At 48.6% G+C, this 9,591-nt stretch overlaps 1 long non-coding RNA gene across 8 annotated transcripts; it reads right to left on the reverse strand.

The window, feature by feature from the left end:
* Window positions 1-595: 595 nt before the first annotated feature.
* LOC115506350 lies at window positions 596-8,876 on the reverse strand. 8 transcript variants are annotated; one of them, XR_003966332.1, is made up of 5 exons: window positions 8,239-8,876; window positions 5,653-5,764; window positions 4,393-4,581; window positions 3,866-4,060; window positions 596-2,708 (listed from the first exon to the last, which is right to left on the reverse strand). It is a non-coding gene; the product is annotated as an uncharacterized LOC115506350 (long non-coding RNA). The 8 variants fall into 8 exon arrangements; XR_003966329.1 differs by having other exon boundaries at window positions 5,653-6,178; XR_004343179.1 differs by lacking the exon at window positions 5,653-5,764 and having other exon boundaries at window positions 4,393-4,541; window positions 8,239-8,874.
* Window positions 8,877-9,591: the final 715 nt, after the last annotated feature.

The following is a 9,591-nucleotide window of genomic DNA, read 5'->3' on the forward strand; positions in this document are numbered from 1 at the left end:
CTTCTCTCCTCGTAAATATTAACACATAGGTTGGAGGATACCAAGGTATATTTGTCCTAATAGAAAAGTATCCACTCTAGTTCTTTTCGAGGCGAAAGAAATTGAATCTCAGACATGTAGATGGGGAGAGCCCAGAATGTGTAAGCAGCACCAGGCCAAGCCTTCTATCTGCACTCTCAAAAGCTCCAGAAGTTCTGCTTCCGTAAGTTGTTGGTAATAAATGGTCCGAGGATAGTATCCCTGGATGGAATCTCTGTGTTTTACCATTGTTTTGCAAAGCTGGGATAGCACGCGCTCAACTAAAATACTTAAGTATTCTAAAATTGCAAAAATTCAGGGCACCAGGGTGGCTTAGTCGGTTGAGCGACCGACTCCGGCTCAAGTCACGATCTCACAGCTCATGGGTTCGAGCCCCGCGTCGGGCTCTGTGCTGACCGCGCAGAGCCCGGAGCCTGCTTTGGATTCTGTGTCTCCCTCTCTCTCTGCCCCTCCCCTGCTCACGCCCTCTCTCTCTCTCAAAATAAAAAAAAAAAAAAAAATTTTTTAATTGCAAAAATTCACCGGTAATCGAATACAAAGTAGAACAAAGGCCATGTTTTCAATTCCATAATCTTTTAAAAAGCAAAACAAAATGAGGGCACACAAAGGTGTCTTCTGAGTGCAGTTCTTGACATGGTCTTAGTTAGGTTGCCTCTAATGTCTCCTCAGCACGAAAACTTCTTGACTGGATGACCTGAAATGATCTTTCTCCTCTCCGTATATATGTATTGCCAAATAACATCATTAAAAAAAAAAATTAACGCAGAGAGAAAATTTCCCTTGGTCCCATTATTGGAAATACAAAATGATAACACGTGACCCTAGCTTCTTCCGCTTTCATCCGTGTTCTAACAGTGGCCGGGCGCGTGTGCATGTGCGGGCAGGTCTGTGTGTGTACGGGGAGCGTGTGTTCAGGGGTGTGTGTGCGTGGGAACGGTATTGGCACGTGTGTAAGGGTGTGTGCACGCAGGGGAGCGTGTGCGTCAGGGTAGGTGCACCGATGGGTGTTCAGGGTGTAATTATGTGTATAGACATTTGTGTGCGTGGATGAGTGTGTGTGCTCAGGGCTGTGGGGGGCGGGGTAAGGGCACGTATGTAGGAGCACGATGTGAGGATGTTCGTGTGTGTTTGTGCAGGAATGCGGGTATGCAGGCGTTCTGTGTATGGGGTGTTAGATGCATGTGTATAGCTTTGCATGCACGCAGACATATGCACATGTGTGTGTGTGTGTGCGCGCGTGTGCGTGTGAAGTGTCATGTCCGGGGAAGAAATTTTGAGACGTGGGTCAGCCACGAGGATCTGTAGGAAGTGTGCAAGAACAGAGGGGCTCGCTCCCACGACCCCGCGGTCGTGCCCTGAGCCGAAATCAAGAGTCAGACCCTCAACGGGCTGAGCCACCCAGGCGCGCCCCAAGCTCGGGAACCTCCGGACTCGCTAAACTTGGGGTTTTGGTGTTTTAAAATGAGCAGACCGCGACTTCAGTGGGGTCTCACCGAGCCCCAGCCTGTCGAGGATGTAGCGTAGCTCGGCTCGTGGGAAATTCTCCCCGGACGGTCTCAAAGGAGAAGGAGAAGAGGGAGAAGAGGAAGAAGAAATTTCAGGGAAATGCAAGGAATGCTTTATTTTGATACCGAAAGAGGAACTACTCTGCGTTTGACCTTTCAGACTCTTTTCTGCCCTAATTCAGAGTCCGGGGACGAGTGCCTTTGGACGGCGTGGAGGAGAGCTTAGTGGACAGCTCAGCTCTGAGCTGCTGATGGAAGGGAAGAGAACAAGGCCAGGGGTGGGGGCAGGGGGGCGAGTTCAGTGAACTTTCATGCACACGGGAAGGTGCCCGCTGGCCACCCTGGGGGAGTGTGTCCCCCAGACCGCTTCTTACTGCGGTGGCCAGGGAGGCACGACTCCCCGGGATTTAGGGGGACGCAGAGCCGGGTCTGAGGATGGGATGCCCGCCCGGGGTGCGCAATGGAACCAAAGGAAAAGCGTGATGCTCTGTGTAATCTACCTTCTTCATATAAAGATACGGTTTATCTAAAGAAAACGGGTCGCAGTTCCCCTAATTTTTGACTTCCGCTCTTCTGCACCAATTCCTTAACCCTATCACCAAGGCCCATCGCCAGAAATGATAAAGCTTGCCATCTATCGCTCTTTCTCTACTGCCCCTTTTCTCGATTCTTCTCTTGGGCTGGCGGGTACCGTTGCGGGGGCTTTTGGCCACACACTCTCTCTCTCTCTCTGATTCCCACAAGTATTCGGCACGAAGTTGTTTGTTGTTGAGCGTTCTCCAGGCACTAGGCGCCCTGACGGGGGCAATTCTTCCATTTCACGGCAGAGGAGAGGGCATGCCAGCCAGATCGGGAGTCTTGCCCCGAACAGCCCAGCTCTGCGGCCTGAGCCCGGGCACTGCACACTCCTCCTCGCTGAGCTGGTGCAGCAGAACCTGATGCAGAGAGAAGCTTTGTGCCAACCCCTCGTGGCAAAAAGAAACTGCGGTCAAATCATGCCCTTGTGTTACGTAGCATAAAATGCACGCTCACGGATACTAGTTTGTAAAAAAAGTAAGATGGAAATAAGTAAAGGAGAAGTCTGTCTCCATTCGAAGCCAGTTTAGATGTTAAGAAAAAAAGAAAAAAAAGGGGACCTTTTGGCTTCATGTGGAACTGATGATCCTGTGAAACAAAGAATGAAATTCGTCAGAAATCGAAATTTCTTGATATTGTTTTTGCTTAGCGTGAGGGTCAATCTTTTTTTTTTTTTTTAATTTTTTTGTTAATGTTTTATTTATTTTTGAGACAGAGAGAGACAGAGCATGAGCAGGGGAGGGTCAGAGAGAGAGGGAGACACAGAATCCGAAGCAGGCTCCAGGCTCTGAGCTGTCAGCCCAGAGCCCGACGTGGGGCTCGAACTCACGAACTGTGAGATCATGACCTGAGCTGAAGTCGGATGCCCAACCGACTGAGCCACCCAGGTGCCCCGAGGGTCAATCTTTAAAAATGCCTTTTTAACCAATTAAATTCTCAAAGGACATTTTTTTTTTGGACATTACAAGTAAAGTTAAAATGAGAAACTGAGTGTAACTACAGATATTAGGGAGAAGAGAGTCCCCACGGGCTATCGAAAGGCCTAGAAGGGAAGGACGTCCTTCTTTGCCGTGAGCAGACTGGTTCATCCCAATTTAGACAGAGCCTGTCCACTGAAGAGGGAAACTATGAATTTTGTTTGTTTGTTTCTTTTTTTATTTTAAATTTTTTTTTCAACGTTTATTTATTTTTGGGACAGAGAGAGACAGAGCATGAACAGGGGAGGGGCAGAGAGAGAGGGAGACACAGAATCAGAAACAGGCTCCAGGCTCGGAGCCATCAGCCCAGAGCCCGACGCGGGGCTCGAACTCACGGACCGCAAGATCGTGACCTGGCTGAAGTCGGACGCTTAACCGACTGCGCCACCCAGGCACCCCTGTTTGTTTCTTTTTAAAAGTCTTCATTACTGGGGCGTCTGGGTGGCTCCATTGGTTGAGTACCCAACTCTTGATTTCAGCTCAGGTCATGATCCCAGGACCATGGGATCGAGCCCTGCCTCAGGCTTGGAGCCCGCCTAAAATTTTCTCTCTGTCTTCCTCTGCCCCTCTTTCCTGCTCACTTGCTCTCTCTCTCTTAACAAATAAAAATAAAATAAAAATCGTCATTACTGTTTGTTGTGTTGATGCTTGAGTTCTCTAGATTTAGAACGTGTAGACCTTTGCCAAAAAGCATGCTGATTTTTCTGGTAAATTAACTATTATGGGCTGAATTGTACCCCCCTCCCTCTCAGATTCAACCCTTAGTACCTCAGAGTGTGACCGTATTTGGAGATACGGTCTTCAAAGACGTATTTAAGTGAAAACGAAGGCAGATGTGTGGGCCCTCGTCTGATGTGACAGGTGTCTTTTCAAGAAGAGGAGATCAGGACACAGACACGCACAGAGGAAAGTCCGTGGGAGGACACAGGAGAAGGCGACCACCTTTTGTCCAAGGAGAGAGACCTTGGGAGAAACCAACCGTGCTGACACCTTGACCTCAGACTTCCAGCCTCTACAACTGTGAGCCAATAGCTGCTGTAGAAACCACCCAGTCCGTGGCATTTTGTTATGGTAGCCCTAGCGTACTAATAAATCAACCAACCAAGGAACAACAACAACAACAACAACAACAACCTTCTCAGGACCCCAAACCTATTGGCATCATCCACCCTACCCTATCCTTCTCCAAAGACAGAATCGTATGTTAGAGAGATAGAGACAGAGAAATAAACGTGAACAAAATGTGTGTGTGTGTGTGTGTGCACAGATGTGTACATGTGCATATGGGTACATACTGATGCTTCCTCCTTCTGCTCCCCAAGAAGGCTGGAAGCAGCAACACCCCCATGGAAATGAACACATCCAGTGCCTGGGGCTTGGCTTCTCAATACAATCATCCTCTCAAAAGATACAGGACTCCTGGGAGAAACGGTCAATTCTGGAGCTGGGGCAAGGAAAGTACAAGAAGAGGCTGGAACATCTCACTAAGAAAGAAAGCAAGGAAGTACTTTAAAAAGTCCGAGGGCACGTCAGAAGGAAATTGAGGTCACTTTTGTTTTTTTTTTATTTAAAAAAAATTTTTTTTTAACGTTTATTTATTTTTGAGACAGAGAGAGACAGAGCATGAGCGGGGGAGGGTCAGAGAGAGAGGGAGACACGGAATCCGAAACAGGCTCCGGGCTCCGAGCTGTCAGCACAGAGCCCGACGCGGGGCTCGAACTCCCGGACAGCGAGATCGTGACCTGAGCCGAAGTCGGCCGCTTAACCGACTGAGCCACCCAGGCGCCCCTGAGGTCACTTTTTAAAAGCACACACTTGGGGCGCCTGGGTGGCGCAGTCGGTTCAGCGTCCGACTTCAGCCAGGTCACGATCTCGCGGTCCGTGAGTTCGAGCCCCGCGTCGGGCTCTGGGCTGATGGCTCGGAGCCTGGAGCCTGTTTCCGATTCTGTGTCTCCCTCTCTCTCTGCCCCTCCCCTGTTCATGCTCTGTCTCTGTCCCAAAAATAAATAAACGTTGAAAAAAAAAATTTTAAAGCACACACTTGTTAGGGGCTCCTGGGTGGCTCGGTCGGTTAAGCGTCCGACTTCGGCTCGGGTTGATCTCACCGTTTGTGAGTTCGAGCCCCGCGTCAGGCTCTGTGCTGACAGCTCAGAGCCTGGAGACTGCTTCCCTCTCTCTGCCCCTCCTCTGCTTACACTCTCTCTCTCTTTCTCTCTCTCTCTCAAAAATAAACAAACATTAATAAAATTTTTTTTTAAAAAGCACACACTTGTTAAATTTGGGCCAATCTGAATACAAAATAATGAGAGTAACAAATTATAATGGGCTCTAAGTAACAGATTGTAGCCTGTTGAGTAACATAGAAAGGAAGAAGTTGTGGTAATATGTAAATTGGACGTATGATGAGGAACAGGATATTTCTATAGTTTCAAAGTTTTTCCTCCACGAAAAGGTTATAAATTATAACGGGAAGAAGGGTAACCGTTTAGTGGAAAAGCCTGGCAGACACAATTTCATCAAGTGACCAAAGTAAGGAAGCGAACTGATATCGTGACCCGAAGGCACACGCTGAGGACACAGCGTCTCTTCTGTGGCATTTCATCAAAGACGCAGCACTTGAGCCTAATCGTGCGAAGAAGCATCAGAGAGGCCCGATCGAGGGACTTCCTGCAAAATAACTGGCCTGTAATCTCAATAAGTGTCGAGGTCCTGAAGGTCAAGGAAAGGCCAAGGAACCGTTCCGGCCTACGCGATGCTAAAGAGGCCTGACGGCTACGCGTGATGTCTGATTCTGGTCTGGATCCTTTGGCTCTAGAGGACATTACTGGGATAACTGGCAAAACCGAAAAGGTGTCTGAAGACTGGATGGCAGTAACGTATCAGTGTTAATTTCTAAAATTTAAGAGTTGTTTTGTAGTTATGTAGGAAGTGCGCACGAAGTAGTCGCAGATGACCGCGGTTTAACAGGTTTTGTTAGCATTTAGGTACGGGAACGAGAGACCGCCGTCGAAGATCTATCTAGCTGGTTATAGTCCCCGGGAGCCGTGGCACCCCACACAGGCCCACAAGGGGAAGCAGTGTCTGTAAGGAAGCAGAGGGAGTGAAGGGAAAGTGTAGACCAGAGCTTTTACTCTCGCTTCCATGGGAAGAACAGGCGAGGCGGGGCGAGCGGGCGTGGGATTGGCTGTTTTGAACTATCAGTAGGCTCTTGGGCAGAGAAGCTGTCCTTCTTGTCTGGTACCTGCTTTGGGGTGATCAGGTGTTTGGTGTAGATCATGGGTGCGGACTCTGGCTTGGTCGGTTTGCATTGAAAAGCATGCTCGATGCGGGTTGTTCGTCATCTTTAGGAACGGGCTACCCTGCTAGGGGCGGCCCCTCCAGGGGCAGCAAGACCCCAGCTGTCAGAGCATCAGAATACAGAAAATAAGAGACATGGTTATCAGAGTTGGGACGACAGATCGGCAACTTCGCATTAAGCGATGGAAGAAAAATGTCTTCATCTTGTACCTGCAACTTTCCTATAAGTTTATGATGATTTTGAAATTAAAAAACAAAAGAGAATGATTTGCAGGCGTGTCTACCTTCACTGCACTGAACTTCTGGATGGCAAAAGGGATGCCTCATATTTGCTTTGCATTCCCAAAGTGCCCAGAACGCTCCAGCACTTAGTGGGCGTGAAACAAGAGTCAACGTATTAATGAGTGAAACAAAAAAGGTCTTGCTGCTTTCCCTTTGTGTCGTTACCTCCTCTGATACTTCCCATTAAAGAATCTGTCCTCTCGGGGCCCCCGGGGTGGCTCAGCGGCTTGGGTATCTGACTCCCAATTTCCACTGGGTTTGGTTCATGGTCTCACGATTTCGTGAGTTCGAGTCCCGTGTGGGCTCTGTGCTGACAGCACAGAGCCTGCTTGACATTCTTCCTCTTTCTCTGCCCCTCTGCAACTCACACTCTGTCTCTCTCAAAATAAATGAACAAACTAAAAAAAAAAAAAAAAAGAATTTGTCCTCTCCACTTATGTGGAGGGCAGTTTGATGTTGCACATTGTGTGTTTTTCCGAAATCAAAGTCTGCTGCTTTTTCCAGATTCTCAAGCAAGTATGAGATGTCCAGTGTGAAAGTCATGCACCTTAACTTTGTTATGCCCTCCTTCTTCCTGTGCTGCTCGACAATTACTTAGACCCTAAAAAGGACAAAATCAGAGTTATTTTTACAGGTACTGACAACAGGCTTCCATTATATTCCATACTGGACGAGTGGCCATATTTCCTCAAATGGGAGGTAGGGCTTGGCAAACAGAAAAATTTAAATTAGGACTTTCTGGAAAATCTGGTCATTGTATTTACATGAGATGGAGAAAATTTCTGGCATGAGTTATAGAACAGTGACTGTGGGGAGGGGAGTTGAGGGAAAGGGATGCCGTGATGTGCCAGGTTTGAGACTGAGAGAAGGTGATTGGGGGAGGGGCAGCCATCTTCCTTTTGCACTGACGTACCCTCTGCTGGTCCTGAGGATGGCCATGGGCTCGGGGAGAATGGGGGGAAGGAGGAAGAGACCCCCCAAGATGCTGAGAAGGAAAAGGAAAGGAAGTCCTGTGGTTGTAGAGCCCCCTGATTGGGACCCCACTCCCTGGTCTATTATTGTTGAAAGATGGTGATGGGTTGGGATATATTAGTCAGAGGCCACCAGAGCTGATAGGGGAGCATCGTGCCACCTCAAGAGACACTAGGGATTACAGAAACCAATGAACAGAGTGTCCTTGTATGTGGGGTGAGGGATATGAATAGACGATGTTCTCACTGTAGATACATTCGTGGGAGATAAAACCATAAAGAGATATGCAGGAAGTCAAAGAGTTTGGGGGTGTGTGATTATTCAAAGGTGACACCAGATCGGGATTATTCAATAGGGAGACAATGTAGGTGCACAGAGCACTAGCAAAAGAGGGGCAGGGTCAAGAAGGATAGGAAAAAGGGGGGGTGAGAGGGAGGAAAGATACAAGGAACGGAGAGAAGAAAGAAGAAAGGAATGGAGGGAGAGAGGGAGAAAGGGAGAAATTACCCCAAATTTGACCATAGAGAAATCTAGAAAGAAGCTGTTTTGTTTCAGCATACATGTATTTTTGTATCGTATGGCTTACTTACCCATCGCTGTTGCTTTGCAAGACATATGAAGCGCACGCTGAACTTTCCGGGGCGAGGGACGTGTTGGAGACGAGAGCAGGTGAATGCCAGAGCCCGTCAGGGCCTGGCCAGTGATGGCCGAGGTCAGACGACCCCCTGCTCTGGCCTGCTGAGGCCCAGTCTCTGTTTACGAAGACAACTCTGGCCTTTCAAGCATTGAAAACAAAACTTCACGCTTGGGATAAAGGTTTGAGAAGATCTGCAGGCTTCGCTTTTCCTCTGGGAAATTACAGTTACTCGCTGTGTGTTGTAATTCTTGCCCCGTTAGCCTTGAACCAGCCTTCCCAGGGCACGTCTGCTCGCACACTGTTAACACGAGAGACACGCTTGTTCGGGAAAGGCCACAGTCCTCTGGTACCAAAAATAGACAGCAAAGCAACACGTTTCCCAGTTTCCAAGATACGGGGGACAACGGAGGCCTGGCAGAGGCCCAGCAGACACCCCAGCAGCCCTCAGCCCCTTCCCTCGGAGTGTCCGTGATCCCTGGAGCTCGGAGCCCTTCCCTTGCGGTCAGCACGGGGGGGGGTTCGGCGACCTCGGCACGTCCACTGCCTCATTGGCTGTCTTCGCCACGTATGACCAACTGAAGCTTCCCCCAGAACCTTAACAGATGGTCTGCTCTGTGTCGTGCTCCCGAAATAACACTCCTGGCCACTCGGAAAAGAGATGACCACTTATCAGGAGCCATCTGCAGTTGGGTGTTGCCGTCTATTTCCTCAGACGTCAGCCACCAGGAACTGCCCCCAGACTGTGTTGCATTATCAGCGGCTGGTATAAATCTAGCATCCTACAGCCCTTTCCGATAACCCTACCGTTTCCATAAATCTATAGCTGTCTTTATACCAGGCCTCTAAATCTGAATGAAAAGTGAGAGCATTTAATCTGTTCATCAAATTTTTTGGCGTAAATAGAGCTGAGCTCGGGAACGTTCTTGGGGTCCAGTTAGTTGTTCAGCCCCACGTAGATGTGTCCCCAGATCTTGTTATCTCTCTTTCATCCCTTACCGGGTATATCGTAACCCCTAAAAGGTAGGGAAAGTCTTATCCTACGGGTAAGTCATGGTAAGAGGATTATTCTTTATGGGCTTCGAAAGGATGTGTGTGACGTCAGTGTTCGTCTTTGGTAGGCACCAGAGGAATGTGAATTAGATAGAAATCTAGACAAGATTAAAACCAAGCTACCCGGCTGGTCGGGTCAGCATTTCCTTCCCGGAGCTCTGTGGTGCTGGGCAGGCCACAGCCTCCATCTGGCAAAAAAAGAAATAAAAATTAAAAAAATAAAGGTCATTCATGAGATCTGTGAACCTTCCATGTA

The sequence above is a fragment of the Lynx canadensis genome, chromosome F2 (assembly GCF_007474595.2).
Source record: "Lynx canadensis isolate LIC74 chromosome F2, mLynCan4.pri.v2, whole genome shotgun sequence".
Taxonomy (NCBI): Eukaryota; Metazoa; Chordata; class Mammalia; order Carnivora; family Felidae; genus Lynx; species Lynx canadensis.